Genomic DNA, 25,000 nt, shown 5'->3' with positions numbered 1-25,000 from the left:
GGCTGATTTAAATTGTGTTCTAAACTAAAGCAACAGCAACAGAAGGAATATTTTCCATATTTAAAGGAGTTTTTTTCTTAACCAACACCTGAAATATATATACTGAATGCCATTTTACATGACATTTACTGCCATACTACTGAAAAAAGCAGCAGACAATTCTTTTCAATTTTTTCGATATGACGGGGCGCCACCTGAAATCTTGCCTAGGGCGCCAAATTGGTTAGGGCCGGGCCTGCCCTTGGTAGTGGAAACGCAAGCCTGATAAAGGTGACCCGTACCGACCTGTACCGTACCGTACTGTACCAGTCAGTTGAAATGAGCCAAAAGGTAATGCTTTTTTTAATGGTCAATTTGTTTTATCTGCTGCTAAACAGACATTTAACTGACTATATGAAACTTTGCAAGTACATGTCCCCTAACCCATACCCCAACCTAACAGTCTACTTATAATCTAATGAGAATTAGTTGGTACAGTAGAAGCTATGTAACTTCGATTCAACAAACGGACCATCAAAATAACGTGTGATTGAGTCAAAAACGTGTATGCAGCACTTTTAAATTATTGTTATTTTTAAAATTTTTGTTTTTGGTCATTTAAATGCGTTGATTTTTTCTTTTGAATGTTGCTGTTTATTATTTCTGTACACTTAAAGATGTTTGTGTTATTTAACAGAACATTTTTGTGTTTTAGCTATTTTAATTTAGTTTTATATGACATTTTGCAAAATAATTACTGTTAACTAGAAATGTTTAGTGTTTTTTACGACTGCTGAACATCATGACCATTTATGAACGTTACTGCTAAGCCAAGTGATACGTTCATAGAAAGTTGTTTGTTCTAAAGAGAAGTTGCCGTTTGTGCTTTCACTGTTGCTATATTTACAAGCTCAGCGCAGTTATAGGACTACATGTGTGATATGTGATCGCCTGTGCATCATTAGAGCACAACTCGTGGAGCTCCGGCACATGTTGTGCAGCGATTCGCATTATTACGGCTCTTGAGGAGTTAATAATATACCATCTCTTTCAGGGCAAACCCCAGAATGAGGAACGGCCCACAGATGAGCAGGAACGTAACAGGTGGTTTTGGAAAAACAACACAAGCCTGCCTGGACTGTAAGAGCAAGCTATGTGCTGCAGGATGATCCAATGCGACTTTTGGCTACGCTCTTGTATTTTAGCTTATTTTAGCACTAGTGAGTTCCTGTTTGGTTTATGACTCTAAATACATGTGTGTATGATGACATTGTGTGAGTGCTCCTCTGGAAAGGACCCTCATTCATCGACATTATAAACTGTACAGAAGCACAGCTGAGATTACACGATTAGCACATGACCTAACATGTGTGTTAGCAATGAAAGTGCACTTCAATGAATCATTTGCTAACTTCTTTATGGAAATATTTCCATAGATGGACAGCCTATAATAAATATGGATAAAGCTTTGTGTTACTGATAGGCTCTTCATGCTTTCATTTAACCAAGTGACGAGTAGCTATAGGCCACTTTAAAATGTGTTTGGGTCAATGATTCTAGTTCAAATCTGACTGACACGGGTTTAATTTGCAAGTTGAAGGCAAATCGATACAAAGTTATCTTCCAAGCCTTATTTTTAAAACAACACTTTTGGCATACATATATGTTTTTATACATTAATTTATATATAAAATATTTATCAACATATTAAGTCAGCCCATACCACCAATATCCCTAAAATTAAGGGTAATCATAATACTCAACAATAAAATAACAACGATACATTCCAGTGATATCACTTCTAGGAACAAAATCTAATGGTTAAATAGGTACATTTCTCTCCCCTTCTGACTGAGGTCTGACTGAGTGAGGACATAATCTTTGAAGCGGTTATTGTCAGGTCTGTTACTTTTGAAGATTTCTTTATACTGACATGTATCATGAATGACACACAGATCCCTTTTTGGTGTCACTTCTGTTACTTTGCTCAGTTTTGTAATTATGACGTCAATCCTGTTTCTGTTTTTATTTAAGGATGTATATATATTTTTAAATGTGACACGACATAAAAATTATGAAAGAAAAATGAATGCCATTGTTAATGATTGACTCACCCAAGACCATAATTAACAAAAAAACCAAACTGGCTTATCATTTGGTATTGAAAATAATACTATGTACTGCTTATGAACTTTATAATAATACTGCTCCTGTTTATCTAACCAACCTGTCTCGCTACAATCAAACCAGCTTTTTAAGATCTGAAAACTCAGGACTTCTGGTAGTACCTAGAATAGCAATAGACGATCACGAACTGAAAACCAAGGGACACTTTAGTTCATTACAGAAGGGCACTTTATATTCAAGAGAAAAAGGGCATGTGCACTGCACAGGTTGAGCATGTGCACATTTGAATAGCAAAGTCGAGTAAAGGAGGTCGAGCCTTCTCATTTATGGCTCCTACACTCTGGAATAGCCTTTCTGATAATGTCTGAGACTTAGACACACTCTCGCTGTTCAAAACTAGATTAAAGACCTATCTTTTTAGTAAAAAATGCAGTCAATGCTTGTTTATATACACTATGAACAGCAGCTACGCTAATTATTCTCTTTATTCTCTATTTCCACCTGGGGATACTCATCCCAAGGCCCCCAGAGATTATGCAATGCCACTGATGTGATCCAAGACCTGTGAAGAGATGATCCCAAGGTTTCTATAATCCCGGACTAGGCCGTATCCTGAGCAGCTGCTGTGGTGATCATGGAGGATTGTAGAGCATGTGACTTTGACTGTGTCCAGCGTTCTCCAGTCTTCTGCACCTAGATTGCAGCTCTGCCCAAGAAGTTTGGCTATAGGAATTTTTTTCCTTCACTTCCACTAATTGGTGAAGTTTTGTACCTCACCGCTGCCGCCACTGGCTTGCAAGGTTCGGGAGATGTACAGCTGTGCATCGATGGATTTGCTCTTCAGTGTTTGAACTCTCAGCAATGAATATTAAAGTACACTGAACTGAACTAAACCGAGCTAAAACTCTGAAAACTGAACTGACACTGTTTCAATTCACTATGATCTTCTATGTGAAGCTGCTTTGACACAATCTACATTGTAAAAGCGCTATAAAAATAAAGGTGAATTGAATTGAATATTTTAAAAATATGTCATTACGAAAAGCAGCAGTTAAAGTGTTAAATTCTGTAAAGTAATTAATGTTAGATAAATATGATTAGAACTGTTACTGATTCAAAATTCAAGAGTTCACACTTAGCTGATGATTGATATAAAAGCATGTTTGGCATACTGTCCCAGGAGAGAGCCCTGAGCTCAAAATAAGGCTAGGCGATTTGGCCTAAAACCAAAATCTCGATTAATAACATTTCGACTCGATTAAGATTATTTAATTTAGCCCTCATAGTTCACTGACAGGTTTTGTACAGTAAATATGCTCACATTATACAAGTAAGCGATTTCTGAATAAAGAGTGCATTAACTAATTTTAAAATAATTAAAGAAAACACACACTATCTACTATCTATGATCATTTATTGAACATTAACACGCAGTAGGGAAAGTAACTGAAAAAATTTGACCTGGAAAAATTTGATCGGATATAGGATCTGAATGTAGATTTCAATTACCTTGCGATTAATAGCCCAGCACTAGCTCAGAAGATCCTCGAGCTCGTGGCTCCCTCCTGCTTAAAGGGCGAGAGGGAAGTTTGAGCTCAGGTGGGTCTCGAGAACTTCTCTAATTTGTAACAGGGAATTGCTTCTAGAGAAAAATAAATACTGACTAGGAGCTCGTCTATAGTGCCAATTTGATTTAGCCAATTCACTTGTGTCGCATGTCTTTGGACAGTGGGAGGAAACCGAGGAACCCAGGGGAAAGCCACGCGAGCATGAGGAGAACATTAAACTCCACTCAGAAATGTCAACTGGCCTAGTAAAGACTTGGTCGGGTGACATTCTTGCTGTGAGGCAGCAGTGCCAACCACTGGGCCGCCATGCCACCCTATATAGGAAAGAGAAAAGGAGTAGGGGTGAAAAGGGGGGATTCTTCAAGACGAAGATGACTTGAGGTAAGAAACTTTGGTTATTTATCAGGTGATAGGATTCATCTGATTGGTGAATTAAGTGCTAATGCAGGAACAGCTGTGGTCAATCATAAGCATGTGATCCCCTTAAAATTAGTTTACAAATAAACTTCACGTAATGTCAGTGAAAGTAGAAAAACAATATTGATATATAATATTTTCATGACAATTTTATGACATGGACATTTCTGTCTTTTAAAGACTTGATTGTTTTTTATTTATTTAAACCTATATAAATAAAATATGATTGTCTGAGGGCGAGGCAGTGGCGCAGTAGGTGGTGCTGTTGCCTCACAGCAAGAAGGTCCCTGGTTCAAACCTCAGCTCAGTTGGCGTTTCTGTGTGGAGTTTTTCTTCCTGCCTTTGCGTGGGTTTCCTCCGGGTGCTCCGGTTTCCCCCACAGTCTAAAGACATGTGGTACAGGTGAATTGGGTAGGCTAAATTGTCCGTAGTGTATGACTGTGTGTGTGAATGTGTGTGTGGATGTTTCCCCAGAGATGGGTTGTGGCTGGAAGGGCATCTGCTGCGTAAAAACTTGCTGGATAAGTTGGCGGTTCATTCCGCTGTGGCGACCCCGGATTAATTAAGGGACTAAGCCGACAAGAAAATGAATGAATGAATGAATGATTGTCTGAAATAAAAAACGTTGCTGTTTATGATTAACACATCAAAGACTGTAATTAACAAAGAAAAAAGCTGCTTAGCATTTAGTGTATGGAAATATTGTTTTCTCATTAAAACGACATTTTGTAAATAAGCCAGCTTTTAAAGTGTTACAATTTTGTCATGGAAAGTAAGACAAAAATACTAATATATAATATTTTCATGACTGATGTTTTTGCCCATCTTTTTTTACACACAAAGGTTAAGTTTTCATGTAATAAGAAAATTTTTGTTGATTTTTTTTGTTTGTTGAACAGGCACCAAAAGCTGTTGTAAAACCAAACAATAAAGACTAACATAAACAGTCCACAGAGTTATTTACAGTATTTCTTGAAAGCTTTTTATTGAGTAGGCCTATAAATTGCTTTGTATATAGCTCTGTTATCATCTGTAAGTTATCTACTGATAAAGATTAGAAAGCTGATTTTTTTTGTCTCTGGAGATTATGCTATCAGTTAACACCTTAAATGTCTTCCTCGTGAGTTAAGTTTAGATGATCAACTTTTCAATCGTACAATTATTGACAAACCGGATGTCCCTCAAGCAGTGAAGTTTGAACCTCAGCGGTTCAATGAAAACATATTTTGAGCTACCTGTAAAAATGTTACAAATGGTAATGTAATATGTGGAAGTTAGTGAATAAGACACCCGAATAAGACGCAGAGGACTGACTTTAAATAAGAAAGCCAAAAGTTGCATCCGGCAAATAGGTGGGTTTATTGAGACACTTTCGATGAGTTTTACCTTCATTGCCCAAGAAATAGTTTATTGAACATAAAAAGTGCGTCCCAAATCGCATTCTTATGCACTATTCTATGCAATTTTATAGTATAAATAGTGTAAGTGGTTTGTTCACACTGAAAACTCTAAAAGAATAAGTGTACTTTAATTACCCGGATGATGCACTTATTCAACCGGTAAAATGAAAAGTGTAATGATGGACACTTCACGCGCTCAACGGCCGCAGGTTTGCTCATGTAGAGAAAGGGGCGGGACTATCGGGTGCACATGATAGAAAACTTTATTTATTTTGGATTGAGCAAAATTCTCCTACGAGAGTGATTATAGCGCCTCCCGATGGCGAATGCAGTTCTACTCATGGCAGGTATAATTTGTTAGTTTCATAATTTATTTCACTAATTTAGCAACCATCAAACGTCATCAGGGAAACGGTTTAAATTTCCGCTTCGTAAAAAAACATTGGTGCTTCATTTGGGACGACCCTACATACATGTACTGTGCTGTTGAGTGTGTAAGTGCATAGTGTATAGTGTGCCATTTGGGACGCAGCTTTAGTTTCGTTCCAGGTAGGGTTGCATGATATTGGAAATATCTGACATTGCAATATTTTGCGATATGAATACTATTTACATTTTTTCCCCACAATATTTCAGGATATTTGTAAATGAAGAGAGAAAAATGCATCAACAAGTTTTAAGATGTATTTCTTTCATTAAGAGCACATTTATTTCTAAGAGATACAACACTAGCTATGTTTCTATGAACCTATTTTTATGTGTATTTTGGACACAGGCTCATTGTAAAAACATAAGTCCAGCGGACGTTTCTGGAGACCACGAATTATGCAGCCAGAGGTACGTACGGCTGCATTTCATTTCTTTTTAAAGCGAATGCTATGGGGAGGTATGACACCGTTCCTTTTGGCCCTTACGGGCTAACCGCTTACCTTCGTGTGGAGGGCTTTCCAGCCGCAACCAGTTTGTCCAGTTAGCTCTTCGTGTACGTCGGCGGACTTGAGACGCAGAGAGCAGTTGACCACGACTATAACGACTGGGTTCGAGTCTGGGGAAGATCGGTTCCAGAAATCAGGTAAGACAAAAAAAGATTCCAAAAAAAAAAATGAGCAAGTGAAATAACAGAGTGAGAATGTGGTAAAATCCGAAAACGTGGTAAAAATCAGACGAGGGCTTTTCTTTTTCTGGACGGCTTTTGTAAACATTGGTTCGGTTTGGGGAAACAAGCAGATATATGGGTCAATCGGTAAAATTGGTTGGGTTTAGGGAAGGAGGAGGATGGGTCGGTCGATTGGCCAGTTGCCCAGTCAATCATTCAGACATTCAGTCGGTCGACAGCGGCCTCTGGTGAGTTCACGCGAGAACAGCGCGGGCGCTAACGACACTCGCAAGAGACATTTGAGATTCGAAAAAGTGCACACAGTGGCCTCTCGCAGATTCGCGAAAACAAAAACTGCAAAATTACGTACCTCTCGGGAAACGTCCCGCCTCTCCAGAAACGTCCACAGGACGATTTTTTCAGAATGAGCCTGGGTTGATAAAAAAACGTATGCACATAACAGTAGGATCAACTTTTCATTTCAAAAGAGAAGAAGCGATAAACTACGATCGAAACACTTTTACAGAACAAATTCCAGTAAGCAGTGTTGGGAAAAAAGTAATATATTATAATCTGTAGTCACTAAAAAAATAAATAAAACTTAACTAAATGTGTTAGTTACTTTTTAAGGACACAATGTGAATATAAATGTGCCATGTTATTTTATTGTAATTTGCAATTTTTTACTTTTTTTTTTTTTAAAGAGATAAGGTAGGCGTAAAATTGTAGTATCTTACTTTTTTTCCCAACACTGCCAGTAAGTGCATTAAAAAGTTATTTTGTTATAAGAGCAAGTGATGATAAAAATGTGTGTGAATGGATAAACCAGCAGGCTGAGCACACTGTAAAACATCTGAAATGTTGTTTTGGTCATTCTAAAACGCCCTCACTATTTCAGTATTAGCGTTATCATTTTATTAATTATAATCCAGAACTGTCAAGATCGTCTGTGCTCCGCATCTCAAGCCTTCAAACACCACCATGCTTTCACTACATGTCAGCATTGTCTTCCGAGGCGAAAGTCATGTAATAAATAAAAAAAAGATTCACGCAGCTTACCTACTGCAGTAAACTACTGCGGTTAATCAAGAAGTGACAATTTTGTTCTCTTTGACTCGTTGGATGTAAATGCTGCTCTATTCACACATCTTTTATGTGATATTCCAGTTTTGTGCATAAAGTTACTTCACATTTTTAAATGCAAACATAATTAGTTATGCACATATTATGTTTTTCTTTTCAGAATTTATGCACATCTTGGCATTTCCATCAACCGTATTTTATGCGAATGACAATAGCTGGATGGAACTATTGTCAAGTTTCCCCCTGGTGATTCTGTTGACAGGATTCAACTGGAATTCAAGTTTAACAAAATAAAGCATTAAACATTATAATAATAATAGTAATTGCTGATTAAAGCATTTAATCAGAACATGTGTTACATACTGTAGGTTACTTAGGTACAAATACTGTCTATCCTTTCGCTGTGAGGCTAAAAATAAACAGAATCCTGGACGACAAGGTCATGAACTCTCTCTGTCTAAAACACACACACACACACTACATGTGAAGGTAATGACTGAGGGGAGAAAAGGGTCACAAACACATGTTGTTAACCCTTTAAAAACAAGAAATGCAAAATGAGCTCATTTATTGTGTTTTTTCCACTGTAAAAAAATAAATGACAATAATGTTTCTTATTTATTTTAATAAGTAAATCAGGTCTCAACTATATTTTTTGAGTTATACAAAGTTTAACTTAATTTTTTAAGTCAGTTTGGCTAATGTAAGTTGAAATGACTAGAATAAATCCTTTAATTCAAATAAAAAAATTAAGCCGTCAAGGGTTTTCTTAGTGTTGTATCATATTATTAGCAATGTTTGATGCAAAATTTCCTTTTTAGTCCAGTTCTAACCTGCAAAACCAAGTAGACTGTGATAAATGCTAAACTTTGTCTGTATGAAACAAGTTCAATATTGAGCAAGTGTTGTACAATGGCTTGTGTACAGAACTAATATGAGACTGAAGGGTACAGTAATGCAAACACCGCATGTCTCTGGTTGAAGATTAAGGAAGTGATTTAAATGACAATAAAAGCAGAAACCAACCAAGCGTTGAATATTTCCTCGTTTAAAAATTAACACTTGTGTGTGAAAATAATGACTGCAAGGTTTAAAGATTCACACATTGCCTCTTTGTTTTGATGTTAAGACTAATTATTTGCAAAACCGATTCTAAATCAAAGCTCCTATCACAGTAAACACTGAGGTCATTTGACCGAATGACAAGAAACCCTTCGAGTTGAAAGCAAATTGTAAACATCTTAGGAGCTGAATCGGGGTTATTGTTCACGGGTCTGTCTGTGACCTTTAACCTTTGACCTCAAGCAGTGACTCAAATGATCTATCAGCGTAACACATTAATGAATATTGACGCAGCTCTGAGAAACCGAACAGTAAATGTTTAACGATCATAAAGCTTCGTTTGTGTTTGCCCACGTTTAGCTTTTTGTACAGTACACGCAGGTTTCTTTCATTAAAAATGTAAATGTACATCAATCTATGTATCTAAATACACGTACACACAAACATTTATAAGTGTGTGTTTGTGAATGTGTGCCGTGTGTAAATTATTAACAATAAACGTCAACAAAAGTGTTTAAGCATGTTGAGTAAGAAAAAATGCTAATTAAGGCCCCGTTTACACTAGTGCGTTTTAGTTTTAAAACGGCGTTTTAGATCAAAAATGATCCGCGTCCACACTATCGTTTCACCTAGCGTCTCTGAACATATCTTCGTCCACAATACGCCACCAAAAACGTATATCACGTGACCATTCGCGCACTCTGGGTATGCGCGTTCTAGTATAAACAGAAAGCATGCGTCTCGCTCGCCATTTTGTTATTGTTAGTCAACAAACGCCGGTTGAACATTAAACGCGATGGCAAAGAAAGCACGAGAGGTATTTTTGTGGACAGACGACGAGGTCGAGTTGTTACTAAACGTAACAAATGAATCACTGCACAATAGCACCTAAAACAGACAATAGTGCAAACAATGCTCCCATTGCTGTGTCCGTGTTGTTGTTTACAGTACTGTCTTCCGGTAGCGTTAAAGCCATGTGTTATAGTCAGGTGATAGGGACTTGACGAATAACGAAAGGATACGCAATGACACAAAAGCCCCAATCAGGAAGCGAATCTCAGCAGTCCCGACTCCGTTTTCAGGTGTCTCCGTTTTTCCTCATCCACACTGAAATGGAGCAGCAGTGTTTTAGAATAAAAACGGCTTCTCCAGCGTTTTCAAAACGCTCCATTTTCGGCGCTCAAGAACTCCGGCGTAGTGTGGACGGATGGCGTAACCGTAGCAAAACTTTTTACAATGAAAAACGCATTAGTGTAAACGGGGTCTAAGTGAATGTTTAACAAATTAAGTCATGAATATTTGTGTGCTATAAAGGTTTTGCTGTTTTGCTGCAAAAGCAGCTTCAAAATTTTTACGTTAAAAAGGCCTAAAGGTTTTTCTAAAGGTGCAAAGAGTTACAATATAATCAAGTATATTTACTTTAAAAATAAATTAAAATCAATAGAAGTCAACGGAAAGTCCAGACCATGAAACAAAAACAAGACCCAATACAAGAGCATTTGGTTTGGATTCAGTGCGCGTGTCGAGGCCTCTGGAGAACAATCACAGCAGCATCTGTGTAACATCAGACACCAGAGAGAGAGAGAGAGAGAGAGAGAGGGAGTGTGTATGTGTGTGTAAGGTGAGAGTTCGACCGTGTGTGATATCTGTACGGATGACAGAGCTGCAATCAGACAGATGTTGTGTGTGTGTGTGTGTGAGGTGAGCTTGAGGTTTCTCTGAGCTGCCTGAGTGTGTCTTGTCAGTAAAAAGAAGACACGGTGTGTGTGTGTGTGTGTGTGTGTGAGAGACAGAGAGAGAGAGAGAGAAGGGGGGGGGGGGGGGATCACAGCCAAAAGAAAGCGCATTCAACCCTTTGTTGCCGAGTTTGATTTAAGGACAAACTGTGATGACACAGCAGCACCTCGAAAACTTACATTCAAAACCTTCCAGTTAGTTCATAGACAGTTGAAGCGAGCAAGTTTTAAAACTGCAGCACAAATTTCTAAACAATAAACATCTCACAGTTCATTAACAAGGGGAGACCGTTGAGCCTTGATGACAGTGACTGCAGGACAACAGTGCAACAAATCACCAGCGAATACAACAGTGGTGACCAGGGCAATGTGTCACAGCACACAGTTCACTCCATGTTAACTGTCTTCATGTTAACTGTACACCATTGCCAACAACGCATGAAATGGGCCCGGAAATCATAAAAATCTGATCACTGGTGATGGGAAGAAAGTGACCTGACGAATCAAGATTGTTGGTTGGTCACGGTAAAGTCAAGAAATCTTTACTTTATGCTTTATAAAATAATGTTGGTTGAGTCAAAGCCACTTTAGTAGCATGCTAGTGTAGTTGTAGTTAGAATTTAAGGAAGAAATATATATATATATATATACACACACACACACACACATAAATATATATATACATATATATATATATATATATATATATATATATATATATATATATATATATATATATATATACAGTTGAAGTCAGAATTATTAGCCTCCTTTTGATTTTTTGTTTCTTTTTTTATATTTTCAAAATATCGTTTAAAAGAGCAAGGAAATTTTCACAGTATGTCTGATAATATTTTTTCTTCTGGAGAAAGTCTAGTTTGTTTTATTTCGGCTAGAATAAAAGCAGCATAAAAAATTTTTAAACACCATTTTAAGGTCAAAATTATTAGCCTCTTTAAGCTATTTTTTCTCGATAGTCTACAGAACAAACTATCGATATACAATAACTTGCCTAATTACCCTAATCTACCTATTTAACCTAATTAACCTAGTTAAGCCTTTAAATGTCATTTTAAGCTGTATAGAAGTGTCTTAAAATATCTAGTTAATTATTACGGTCACACTTTACAATAAGGTTCATTAGTTAATGTTAAGTAATGCATTTACTAACATGAACAAACAATGAACAATACATTTAATACAGTATTTATTCATGTTATTAAACGTTAGTTAATGAAAATACAGTTGTTCGTTGTTAGTTCATGTTAACTCATGGTGGATTAACTAATGTTAACAAGCATGGACTTGAATGTTAATGCACTAGTAAATGTTCAATTATGATTAATAAATGCTAAACAAGTGTTGTTCATGATTAGTTCATGTTAGTGTATATATATATATATATACATAATTATATATAACATTTGAAGTTGATCAAAATCCAACTTAAACAACCTTGATGAAAGGTTGTGATCCACTTCAAATGTTGACTAAAGTCCCGCTGTTTATCCTTATTATAAATTTATATAGATTCTAAGTTATACATTTAAACAAATCATACTGAATAAGTTCTATTTATACACCTGAAAATGGAACTAAAAATACAAAGAGAGAGAGAGAGAGAGAGAGAGAGAGATAGGGAGAGAGAGAGAGAGAGAGAGATAGGGAGAGAGAGAGAGAGAGAGAGAGAGAGAGATAGGGAGAGAGAGAGAGAGATAGGGAGAGAGAGAGAGAGAGAGGTCCGTCTGCGCTTTAAATCAGCCTTTACGATTCCAGTAGATCAGGGTGTGCGCTTTGTATGTGTGTGCGCGCTGATCTCCTGCTCTGACAGCAGACGCATGTAATGACACAGTGTCGTCGAATCGGATCAAAGGGTCACGCAGACGGAGAGATTCCGCTCGCTTTCGCGCAACACTGTATAATAACAAAATTATACAGCTGTCAGCGCTGTCTATAATACATTGTGCTGTGTTTCTCTGCATCACTCATTTCCCCATAAACACACATCAATCAGGCTTGCTCGGGCTCTGCCTGCTTCCCCAGATAAATAACACCGGCGGAAAAGCGTCAATGAACGCGGGCGGAGAGCAGCGCGGCTCTTATTCCCTAATATTCATAATTCATGCGTCTAACGACGGCTGTGTTTTATGTGATGCAGACTAAACTGCGTCCCGCGCTTTTATCTGTGCTTGTTTAGGCCACGTGTTTTATTTATTAGAATGCCTTTCTGTTCTTTCCCTAAATTAAAACGTGTCGAAGTTTTCATCTGTGAGTGATAGACCGCTCAAACTTATCTATTATGAATGAAGATGTTTGCCATTAATCCTTTTGCTCATGAGTAGCAGGTAGAGCAGAAAACCTGCTAAAAAGATCATAGACTTGAGTTAGATAGGCGCAGAGTGAACAGACTCCAGAGTAAAGGCTGATTTATACTTCTGCGTCAAACGCCGGCGTATGCTATCCTTCGCCGTGGCCGTCGGCGTCGCTGACGTGCACCTCTCAAAAAATGTAACTACACGTCGCAACGACGCGTAGCCCAAGCTCTGTGATTGGTCGGCTTGGTAGCGCTGACGAGTCTGGGTGGGATCGAGAGCCGCGCCAACAGCGCGAACCCGATGGAGCGGTTATTTACAAGTGTGGAGTCCCGTGAAGGAGCTCTGGATGGAAAGTTTTGTTTTGTGTTTACCTCATAGCTAAAGTTATTGCACGTCCGCCGGTTCTTGCCTCAAAATGAGCGAGTTTGAGCCACTTGTACATTTAGGAATTGTTCAGAAAAAAAGCAAAACATCAGTAAAGAAACTCGACACAGAGGAGCATTAACACCTCACTGCCCACTAGTGTTTTGGAAGTGTTAATGCAGACCAATAGAGACAGCGTGCAGAAGTATAAATGCACAGCTACGCATGTTGCATGCGTCGTGGGTTACGCCGGTCACTTGACGCAGAAGTACAAACCAGGCTTATACTTCTGCATCAAGCGCATGCGCATGCTACTGCGCAGCCTACGCATTGACACATGGCCCTACGCCGTGGCCGTCGATTGGTTACAAGTGTGGAGTCCTGTGAAGGAGCTCCGGATGGAAAGTTTTGTTTTGTGCTTTCCATCCGGAGCTCCTTCACGGGACTCCACACTTGTAAACAATCGCTCCATCGGGCTCGTGCAGCTCTCGGTCCTTCCCAGAATCGTCAGCGCTACCAAGCCAACCAATCACAGAGCTTGTGCTACATGTCTCATAGTTAAAGTTTTTGCAAGTCCGCTGGTTCCTGTCTCAAAAAGAGCGAACATCTCAGGCCAAGAGAAACAGCGCGCAGAAGTATAAATGCACGGCTACGCACGTTGCAAGCACCGTGGGTTACGGCGGTCACTTGACGCATAAGTACAAACCAGGCTTTAGGCTCATATATGGGCTGCCCTAATGCGTTTAAAAATATTTGTGACCGACAAATAAGACGTTTTAACAAAAGCACTTTGAATTTGACTGACACACTTACAATAACTAAGTATTCTGTTAATCATAAACATTAAATTACATTCATATTTCACCTTAAGGCTGATTTATACTTCTGCGTCAAGCGCACGCGTATGTTATGGCGCGGCCTACGTGTGGACGCATAGCCCTTGCTGTGGCAGTCGCACCTCTTAAAAAATGTAACTACACATTGCAACAACGCATAGCGCAAGCTCTGTGATTGGTTGGCTTGGTGGCGCTGACAAGTGTGGGTGGGACTGAGAGCCACGCGAGCCCGATAGAGCGATTGTTTTAAAGTGTGGAGTCCCGTGAAGGAGCTCCGGATGGAAAGTTTTGTTTTGAGTTTACCTCATAGTTAAAGTCGTTGCACGTCTGCCAGCTCCTGCCTCAAAATGAGCGAGTTTGAGCCACTTGTTCATTAAGGAAGCGTTCAGAAAAAACAAAACACGGCGAAGAAACTCGACACAGAGGAACATTACACATGCTCCGCCGAGCCAAGTCACAATAACTACTTTTTTATCTTTCCCATTGTTTCAGTCAGTGCATAATATTTGACTAGTTATTTTGCAGGACAGTTGTATAAAGTCCCTTTAAGTATTATAGACTTTGATTCAGATTAAAGTGTAATTTCACTTGGTTATGCTAACTAGGAAAGTTGGAATAATTAGTCAAGTTATTGTATAACTGGTTAGTTGTGTAAACAATCAAAGAATATACAGTAACTGTTTCTTAAGGATGCTAATAAATACTGACCTTAAAACTGTTTATTTAAAAAACTGCTTTTATTCAAGAAATAAACTATAAGAAATTAGACTTCTTATGACTCCAGAAGAATTATTTTTGTTTCATAGGAAATACTGTGAAAATCTCATTGAAAATCATTATTTTACAATAATGGGAGGGGAAAAAAATGACTTCAACTGCATCTGTTAAAGTTTACAGGAGTGAAAATGTGCCTTGATGAACTTGAATGCAATAAATGTGTTATCCTACTACAATACAAAGTTAACAAGGAAGATTATTTTGAGTCTAAGCTATTTAATTAGCTTGTTTATGAAGACTGGAGAATGACGCATGAAAAAAATGACTTCAAATAACTGTTTAAGTAGTTTGTAATGTATGTTAAAGTGTGCCCCATAAAAGTACAAGTGCCCCTTGCACAGCCCCTCCAGTCACTCTGGTCTAGAACTGCCACTGTTTTCAGCCATCTTGACTGCGACAGACTCATATATGCTACTGATTGCTCATTGTTGACTGTTTATGTTAAAGAGCCCATATTATGGGTTTTTGAAAATTCCTCTCCATGTAGTGTGTAACACAGCTTTAAGTGAAGTGAAGTATCCAGCTAAGGCTTAAATCTGTAAGAGTACAGTGTTTAAAACTGTTGATTCATCTATAAAAGAGTCGACTCATAGTGATTCAAACGAGTCGCCTTGATACCGATTCATTAGGTGTTTCGCCATGACGTACGAACGAAACCAAGTTATTCACGTGCACGCGCAAACCCGGGAGATTTCAAACCTGAGGCCCCGCCCTCTGACGCAGAAACCCAGACACACACACACACCCACAAACACACAAACATGCCGGTCGATTGAAGTCACACTGCAGATGGATATATTGAGTCTCTACCCAAAGATGAAACCTCAGTATTATAACCAAGCAGTTGGAAACTTCTGGAAACTACATGCTAGAAAGAATACTTCATCAGCGTTTGTTAAAGTAAGGATCAGTAAAGAGTAACTGACTGATGGACGTCAGGATGGATTTTTCTTCCTCCATTTCTCAAGTGTAAGTACGTGCGATTAAAGTTGCCTCGTTGACTCTAGCTTGCAAATGTATTTAGTTGTGATTTGTTACTTGTAACCGCGTGTACTGTATCAGGTTAACTCGCTATATTCTCTTATCGCGTGCAAAGTCACGTTAAAAACGCGACGCGTGCTGCTTTGTTAACGGAGCTCCGTGGACGAGGAGTAGTGTGTGTGTCTGTGTGTGCGTGTGCGCGCGCTGTCATCCGGAGGTGTGTGTGTTTGTGTGTGCGCGCGCGTTGTCGTCCGGAGCAGGGTTAAGTGCGTGTGTGTGCAATATGTGTGTGTGTGTGTCTGTGAAAAAAGCAGAGTGAGAAGCTAGGAGATCTCCTCAACTGTTTTTGGAGTTTTTGCTCAATAAAATAGTTAGTCGTCTGTATTTTCAAGTCCATAGTCTGTATTTACATTGACCCACTGGCAGCTAAAATCCACGCCTACACTATCGAGCGTGTATGAACTGTGATTACTTTTATATTGCTGATTAGCTGTTTGGCATTTCACTCTCTGACTGAAGGCAGTCGACCAATCGCAACAGACTGTCACTGGTCCAATCAGCGCAGATTAGCTTCGCGCTAAGGAGGGGTTTGGGAACAAATGAATCCCTGGACGATTCATAGAGGAGTCGCTGGGATAATTAAGTAAAAAATAAATGCAGATTATAAGACCATGAAAGTGTTTTTTGACCTTGCATGCATATAAGACTGTTGTTGGAGACCCTTACAACCAAGATATGACCCTATTTCATGTATAATATGGGCTCTTTAATTCTGCTGGTTTCACTGGTCAGCGCATCCCTAATAATAAACTTTAGAGCGAAACGAGAGCCAATCAAAGAAAGAGTGTCATTTTCAGCCGCGGTTCTTTCACACCTTTTCCCTCTTTCATCAGATCTGTCAGCAGTCGTCGGGGTTCTTGTAAAGCTCTCAGGATTTTCTTTGCTCCGGGTGAACGATGAGTGATTACAGTAAGATATGAACTCAACCCCCACACTCACACACACTCTCTCTCTCTCTAACAGACGACAGAGAAGCTTGTGCTAACTTCCGGCTCAATAAAAACTTACAAAGTCAATAATGATGACAAATTTGCTTACAGATGTTTCTTGGTGGTTTGTGTAACTTACGTTTGAAGACTGTCCGTTCGCTACATGTACTTTGGGTCCGATATTGTTGTATGTCATGAGTAGGTGTTACATTTAAATTTTCACGACTGTTAAAAATACGTTCGGGTGCTCTGGCATGTTGTCATTAGCTCTTTCCACAGATACAGACCTTTCCAGAAAATTGCTGATAATTTTCCGGAAAGGTCTGTATGTGTGAACATGCCCTTTTTGAAAATACCGGTAAACTCGTTCAGACAATTTTCTGGAAAGAGAAGTTGTAACATAACCGGTAATTTGCCTGAATGTCTGGGAATGTGGGGATGGGGGGGGGGGGTGTCAGCCTTTTAATAGTAAGAAATTGCTTTCTCTGATTGATATCTTAAATATTAATAATTAAAAATGAATTTATAAATTTATTTAAATTTACATTTGATCCCCCCTTTACGATGTATACCATGTATACCATTATCGCACCAATCAACGCTAGGAAAAATATAATTCAACATGAAGCTGGCAGTTCTAGAGCATCGAAAGACATCTTAAGAATTAAAAAAAAAAAAAAGGTTTCCGTTAAAATAGGTGTTTATATCTGCATGTAGCCTAAAAAAAGAAACATTGGACACATAATTTGTATAGTTTGACCTACAGTAACCTTTAAAATAGTCACTTAATATCCCTCAAAACACTGAATCGTATACATTTATGAATAAATTAGATGTCATTTAAATACATTCGAAATTTGATTCACTTAAGCATGTATTACCAAATTACTCCCAAAAAAGTTGACTAAGCAAATGTGATTTTTCCAGCCTGATCTCACAAGGAAACGCAAGTATTTTACATTTTGTCGGTTTAGTGGCTAATTCGTACAAAAATGTATGATTTTAAAAAGGAGGCGTGACACCTAACCCCACCTCTAACCTCAACCGTCATTGGGTGATGAGCAATTCGTACTAAATTGTACAAATTAGATCGTACAAAGTCGATATACGAATACGAATTAGCCACTAAATCAAAAAGTTACGAATTGCTGTGAGATTGTGTTGGATTTTTCAGGTTTTTTATTTTTAATAAATATGCAACTATTTCAAACAAAAATCTTTTTCACATTGTCATTATGGAGTAATGTGTACAATCTTGAGGAAATAAATTAATTGAATTAATCTTGGAATGTGAAAAATGTGGAAAAAGTGAAGCACTATGAATACTTTCCGCATGCACTGTATAGTAAGTGCTTTAAGTATGTTGATATTCGGTAGCTAAGGTGTTCTTTGTGTTTTGAGTACAATGCAGACGCCATGAAAACTAAAAAAAAACATGGTTTTAAAGCAAGTTGCTGCTAAGGTGTTCTGAGTGATCCTGAACACATTGCTGTTCCATTGTTAAGATCTAAAGGATTTTTAACATGCCGTTGCTATGGTGCTGAGGGGTTCTTTCCATTCTTACATGTCCATATTTTTTGGTATATTTTGAACATGCACAGCTTAAAACATAATACTGTTGATGAATAACACGGAACACTCATAGATTTTTCCCATCTTGTCCGGCTAGAGCTCTGCGGAGATGGATGATGTAACCCATCGTCACGCTAATGGAATCTCCCTCTGCAGACACTGATGGATCTGTTGCCGTGGCAGCCATTGCCGCCCGCTGACATTCCGGCCTGCCCTCGTCTGACGGCGGGCAGTGCCAAGCTCTCTGCCTGCTGTCACAGAGCTGTGTGTGTATGTGTGTGCGCATGTGTGTGTGGTCTGGGCCTCCAGCCAGAGCTCTGGCTGACAGGGCCCCCTCACGCAGCTCTGCCGAGAGGACAACGCTGTGCTGGAGAATACAGAAGAGGCCTGTGAGCGAGCTGCGTACCAGGGCAGCGGGTTCATTGTTTTAATGCTGCCACACAGTCGCACAGCGTGTCCTAATCTGCCATGGCAGAACAACTTTAAAGCATCAAATAAAACCAGACAAGGTTTATTGTCGCTATATTGTTGGTGGCTAGCCTAGTTTAGCATAGCACTGTTGGTCAAAGTGTTTTATTACATGGCTGTCTGGAATACTTGATTCTGATTGGTCAGTGATGACATTGCGTGGTTTGTTATTCTGGGATAACATCGAATCATCTCGATCGCCAGTGAATACGTTCAGATCTGTAATATGCTTGTCTGTCTCCACCTTTTTTTGACTGTTCAGCGCCATCTTGTGACTGAATAATATGTAGGTTAGCGTATGCTTTGTCTACTCCATTCAGCCATTTTAATTTCTGTCAGCTTTGCTATTAAGTTAAGAAATGAATTAACTATTAATATAGTTTATTAGGATAAGTATAACTATATTTATATATACTTTAAAGGTGCAGTAGGTGATCTGCTAAAAAGCTAACCGCTAAGCATATTATCTTTGGACGGCGGGGAGGGACTGTGATTCAAAGCCACACTCCCTAACATAAAATAGTTTCAAAACAGAACATTACCTGTCTAACAGTAATACTTCAGCCATGGTGTCGTCCTTCCTCCAGTGTCTCCAGCGTGCTAAAGTAACTCTAATATTGATTCAGGTTTTTAAAAGTTTCAATTCAGCATTTGATTTCTCCCGGTCCGTCTTGTGACCGCGCGGCAGCTTTATAGGCGAATTATACCCGTGCCTGGCTTTACAGTAATCGGCCCGTGCTCGGCTGTCCTTCGGCGCCTCTGGCTCCGACACGGCATCTGCGAGTGGCCCGCAGCTCGCTCGGAGCTCATGCGTTTGTGATGCAGACAGGCACAGGCTAATAGTGGATCTGCGTGAACAGATGCGCAGGAGTCGGAATCTACATTTGCCGACAGACAGTCTGACCTGCCTATCGGAATTAAGGGAGATGACGGTCCGACTCTATTTAATTGGATAAACATTTTTTAGTTTTATGCTTTACCCAGAATATAAAAATACATATAAACACATTTAGATCATTTACTGTAATCATTATTACTGGACTGTGAAGAGACTTTCAACCAGCACAACAAAAATGTTTCTGAAGACAATCACCTACTGCACCTTTAATGAAAGAATTAATTAACTATCTGTCTCCACCTAGGTTTTTGACTGTTCTTGTGACTGAATAATATGTAGGTTAGTGTATGCTTCATCCACTCCATTCAGCCATTTCAATTTTCCTTCAGCTTTGCCTTTAATTAAATAATTCATTAATTATTACATTCAGAGGGGGACTGGGACAAACGTTTCACCCGAGGAACAGTTATTGTTATTCATACTGCATCCGAGGGTGTTGGCGATCGGTAACTGAACAGCAGGGGGGGTGCAGGTCAGAGTCACAGTGGCATGTCCTGGTGCTCCCTATGGCCAGTCTGCCCCTGATTACGTCTCAGAACAATATTTTGTGTCTAATTTTTGGGTTTTGTTGCAAGTAGCAGTGTAATAAACGGGATAAAGTGCATCCAGGAGTGTTTTTTCTCAAAATAAAGCACTTCAATTCAGTCTTATACAACAGTGCTTGTGTCGGGCTGCAGAAGACCGATAATCCTATCAGGATTTATTCTGCGATAACAACCGCCTGGAAGTACTTTATCCCTTATATAGTTTTTTAAAAGAAACTGCATATCATGCAACATTTGTACTGTGTATTATGTCCATGGACACTCTGTAAAGTTACATACTGCATTAAAATACAGGAGAGAACTTGGTAAATGATTTGTGTGTGTAACTTGTGTTGTAATAACATAAATGTTGTGATGTCATCCGTATTTGGTTTCTGCTATATTTAGCAAAACATGGTTAAGGTTTAACTAAACCACCATCAACAGCATTTATTATTATTGAACTGTGTGTGTACATAACATAATTAAGCTCTTTTTTTTCCATTTTCCTTCTCATACATTTCATATAAAATCCAGTGGATGTAAATACTAAAACTAAAAATACATACACGTACCAGCCAGAGAAATGCAGCAAATGCTGCTTTTTCATCAGAAAACCTGAAACAAAATGGATGAAACACCATTTAAATAAAAAATCAACCACAAAAGAATGCCATCTCCCTGACTTTCTGTTTAGTGTGTATTAGTATGAAATAATCATGTACTCTTGTGGGCAGCATGCTGTTTAATTCCCACACGCTCGCTGTGTGTGTGTTTACATGTATTCAGAGGGGACTCTGCTGGAATGAACACAACTACCCCTCTCGTTCTGTCTGGTGCTGCTCTCTAGTTGACATTTAAAGGCTAACAGCATGCAATGAGACTCTAAAAGCCTATTGGACAGTTTGTCTATCAGTCAAATCTGAGCAGCCAATGGAAAAGATGCCATACATACGTGTACTAGTTACTGCTGAGCATATGCTGTGTGATATACTCTTAAACATTACTGAAATATATAATCTATGAATCTTTTCCACTCCAAAAATGGTCCTCATACTGGAAAAAAAAGCCCCTTCAGAATTTTCAAACGCTCCTCACACCATGAAAAATGGTTTTTAAATGATTGCAGAAAGGTAGCTTAATGGCATCAAGTGATACTATACTAAATATTATTTTCAGGACGTCCATGAAGAGCCTTAAAGATAGCTCTTCTTCTCATACTTCAGCCTTCACATCAAAGTTCCTGAAAGCAAAGGAAGGTGCTCCAAGATTGGCCAGCCCAGTCACCAGACATGAACATTATTGAGCATGTCTGGGGTCAGATGAAGGAGGAGGCATTAATGATGAACCCAACAAATCTTTATGAACTCTGGGAGTCATGCAGGAGCACTTTCTTTGCCATTCCAAAATACGTTTTATTAATAAGTTATTCAAATCATTGCAGAGATGTATGAATGCAGTCGTCCAAGCTCATGGGAGTCATACACAATATTAATTAATTTTTTCCGCCGCATCATGACTTTATATTCTATACTGTACATTATTTCTGTTAAGTGACAAGACTTTTGTCTAAGCAAAGTCAGAGCTTACTGTCCTAATTAAATAATTAAAAATCAAGGTATGATCATATTTTATTTTGCTAAAATAAGCATAATCTAGAGGTGTTTGCCTTTCATATAAACCACTTCTGATACCAAACGATCAACTAAAAGTCAAGTTATTATTTGTTGTTTAAAAACTTCCACTTTAAAACTGTACAGTCGATTTGTAAATGACCCCCCAATTGTGTTAGCATTCCCAGTAACGAAGCGTTCACCATGAGTGAAATATTTCCTGTCTGAAGAAAGCACCATTGTGTGTTTGAGATTAGCCTTGTAATTCTAGCAGGAGATGGAACATTAAAAACGAACAACAAACGCTTCTGACAGGTCCAGTTATACTCTATATGTGTGTGTGGATCAGCTGAACTTTAGACCAGTGCTGCATGAAATTTGGTATAGCACTTGCCAGTGTGGTTTACCGCAGCATATGTGTGTGCGCACGGGTGTACGTGTGCCTGTCGGTGGTAGCAGCCACACACAAGCCTGGTATTTCCCTTGGGGAAGTTTTTCGCTGCTTGTAAGTCTCATGTCTTTGATTTCATGCGCTGGAGGCTGGGGAAAGGAAGCCGCCGAACGCTGTCTCGCTGCTTCTGTCAACTCGAGGTCCCTTGATAAGAAAGAAAGAAAAAAAAAACTGCTAAAGTCGGTTCAGGACACCCTACTGGATGAATGGATGCATGGATAGACGGATGGATAGATAGATAGATAGATAGATAGATAGATAGATAGATAGATAGATAGATAGATAGATAGATAGATAGATAGATAGATAGATAGATAGATTGATGCATGGATGGACGGATGGCTGGATGGATGAACAGAAAGAGAGAGAAAAACAGATGACAGGAAAGAAGGAGATGGATAAATGGATGGATGACTGATGAAAGAAAGAAAGAAAGAAAGAAAGAAAGAAAGAATAGCAGACAGACGGACGGATGGATGGATGGATGGATGGATGGATGGATGGATGGATGGATGGATGGATGAATGGATGAATGGATGGATGGAGGATGGATGGAAGGATTGATGCATAAATGGACGGATGGCTGGATGGATGAACAGAAAGAGAGAGAAAAACAGATGACAGGAAAGAAGGAGATGGATAAATGGATGGATGACTGATGAAAGAAAGAAAGAAAGAAAGAAAGAAAGAAAGAAAGAAAGAAAGAAAGAAAGAAAGAAAGAAAGAAAGAAAGAAAGAAAGAATAGCAGACAGACGGACGGATGGATGGATGGATGGATGGATGGATGGAGGATGGATGGAAGGATTGATGCATGGATGGACGGATGGCTAGATGGATTAACAGAGAGAGAAAAACAGATGACAGGATAGGAGATGGATAAATGGATGGATGACTGATAAAAGAAAGAAAGAAAGAAAGACAGCAGGATAGATAGATAGATAGATAGATAGATAGATAGATAGATAGATAGATAGATAGATAGATAGATAGATAGATAGATAGATAGATAGATAGATAGATAGATAGATAGATAGATAGATAGATAGATAGATAGGAGGATGCATGGATGGACGGATGGCTAGATGAATGAACAGAAAGAGAGAGAAAACAGATGACAGGATAGGAGATGGATAAATGGATGGATGACTGATGAAAGAAAGAAAGAAAGAAAGAAAGAAAGAAAGAAAGAAAGAAAGAAAGGCAGCCAGACAGATGGATGGAGGGATGGATGGATAGATGGATGAACAGACGATAGAAAAACAGATGGATAGCAGCTAGACTGACAGACAGATTCAGTGACAGTTTCTGGTATATAATATGCAGAGGGTGGTGTTTTTTTCCGTATTGAGCTACATGGGTGGAAGGAAATGAGAGGATTTAACGGCACGGATGAGCAGCGTGTCCTGCCAGGAACACACGCACACACACAACACACACACACACTGAGATCCTGCCAACTGTTTATTTGTCTGCCTGTTCACAGGAGCCGCAGCACGACACGCTGATCCGCTGCGCCAACAGCCGCGCGCAGACGGCAGAGGACAGAACAACGTGTCACTGGAGTCTGGAAGACACTTCTACCCGCAGTGTAGTTTTACTGTATTTATGGCTATACATTTTGGGTCGTAAACAAGTTTATAAAACAAAAGTAGCATACTATTATTATGCGTTTAAAATATTCCATGTCAAACATCCAGATTATATTATAAAAATAATACATAAATAATAAATAAAAAAACATTTTAGTTTGGCATTCATTTAAAAACGCATAGGGCTACTGATATTGAAATGATAATAATTCACATAGACTAAATTGTGAATGTTGCAGTATGTAAATAAAGCCAAACCTGCGTCGCCCGTTAGCGCCGCACACAGCATGAACTGCTGATTAAACATTTTATGACATAAATAAACACCGATCTGCGGTTTTGCTCTGTGAAAGTGTGTGCGTGTGTTTGTGTGTGTATAGAGAGACAGACGTGTCATATGTGTGTGCGGAGCTGGTGGGAATGATGCTGTGAGACTGCGCGAAAGGCCACTAGAGACAAACGAAAGTGACAGAACGGGAGACAGAGATTATTAACACCGGGGCTCTGCCTGCGCAAAGGAGCCTCTATGAAGCGTTATGAGCAGTTGCTAGAGAGTTTCCAGGTTTTCTGAGCAACTGCCAGATGGTTTCTAGCAAGTTTTAATCAAAGTAGACCTCACTAAACGTATTATTTTAATGTATTATTTATGAGCTTGAGGCTAAATTAAGTGAGCAGCATGCTCAAATATCTATATGGTACTCTACTCATTTATTTTTATTATATTCCTTTATCTTCGCAGTGACGGGTTGCGGCTGGAAGGGCATCTGCTGTGTAAAACATATGCTGAATAATTTGGCGGTTCATTCCGCTGTGGCGACCCCTGATCAATAAAGGGACTAAGCCAAGAGAAAATGAATGAATGAATAAATAAATTTTTTTTTTACTTATTTATTATAACATTACATTTGTTTCACTTAATTTTGTTGGGCTTAGGGGATGCTCCAGGACTAGTTTTATTATTATAAGTTGTTGTTTTCATGCATTTTATTCTAAGATATTTTTCTACAATCCTAACAATATTCACATTATTGCAATAGATTTAAATATCTTTTTAATTTAATCTATAACAAAATGTATTTTATGTATATATTATATGTATTTGTATTAAATAGCAATACAACAATGCTCCACATTTTTAACTTTTCATATTTTTTG

General features: G+C 38.7%; 1 protein-coding gene and 1 long non-coding RNA gene across 3 annotated transcripts in view; one reads left to right on the top strand and one right to left on the bottom strand.

Moving 5' to 3' along the window:
* The window catches only part of LOC141380177 (uncharacterized), a 5,548-nt gene extending 510 nt beyond the window's left edge, over positions 1–5,038 (top strand). The window contains exons 1-2 of the long non-coding RNA XR_012397778.1: positions 1–330; positions 1,034–5,038. The exon at positions 1–330 is cut by the window's left edge and continues 510 nt beyond it. This is a non-coding gene — a long non-coding RNA (uncharacterized lncRNA). The remainder of the gene's footprint in view (positions 331–1,033) is intronic.
* The window catches only part of sgsh (N-sulfoglucosamine sulfohydrolase (sulfamidase)), a 330,538-nt gene that overhangs the window by 133,200 nt on the left and 172,338 nt on the right, over positions 1–25,000 (bottom strand). The window lies entirely within an intron of this gene.

This window comes from Danio rerio, chromosome 22 (genome assembly GCF_049306965.1).
Source record: "Danio rerio strain Tuebingen ecotype United States chromosome 22, GRCz12tu, whole genome shotgun sequence".
In the NCBI taxonomy this organism is placed as follows: Eukaryota; Metazoa; Chordata; class Actinopteri; order Cypriniformes; family Danionidae; genus Danio; species Danio rerio.
This window is presented reverse-complemented; position numbering and strand designations above follow the sequence as displayed.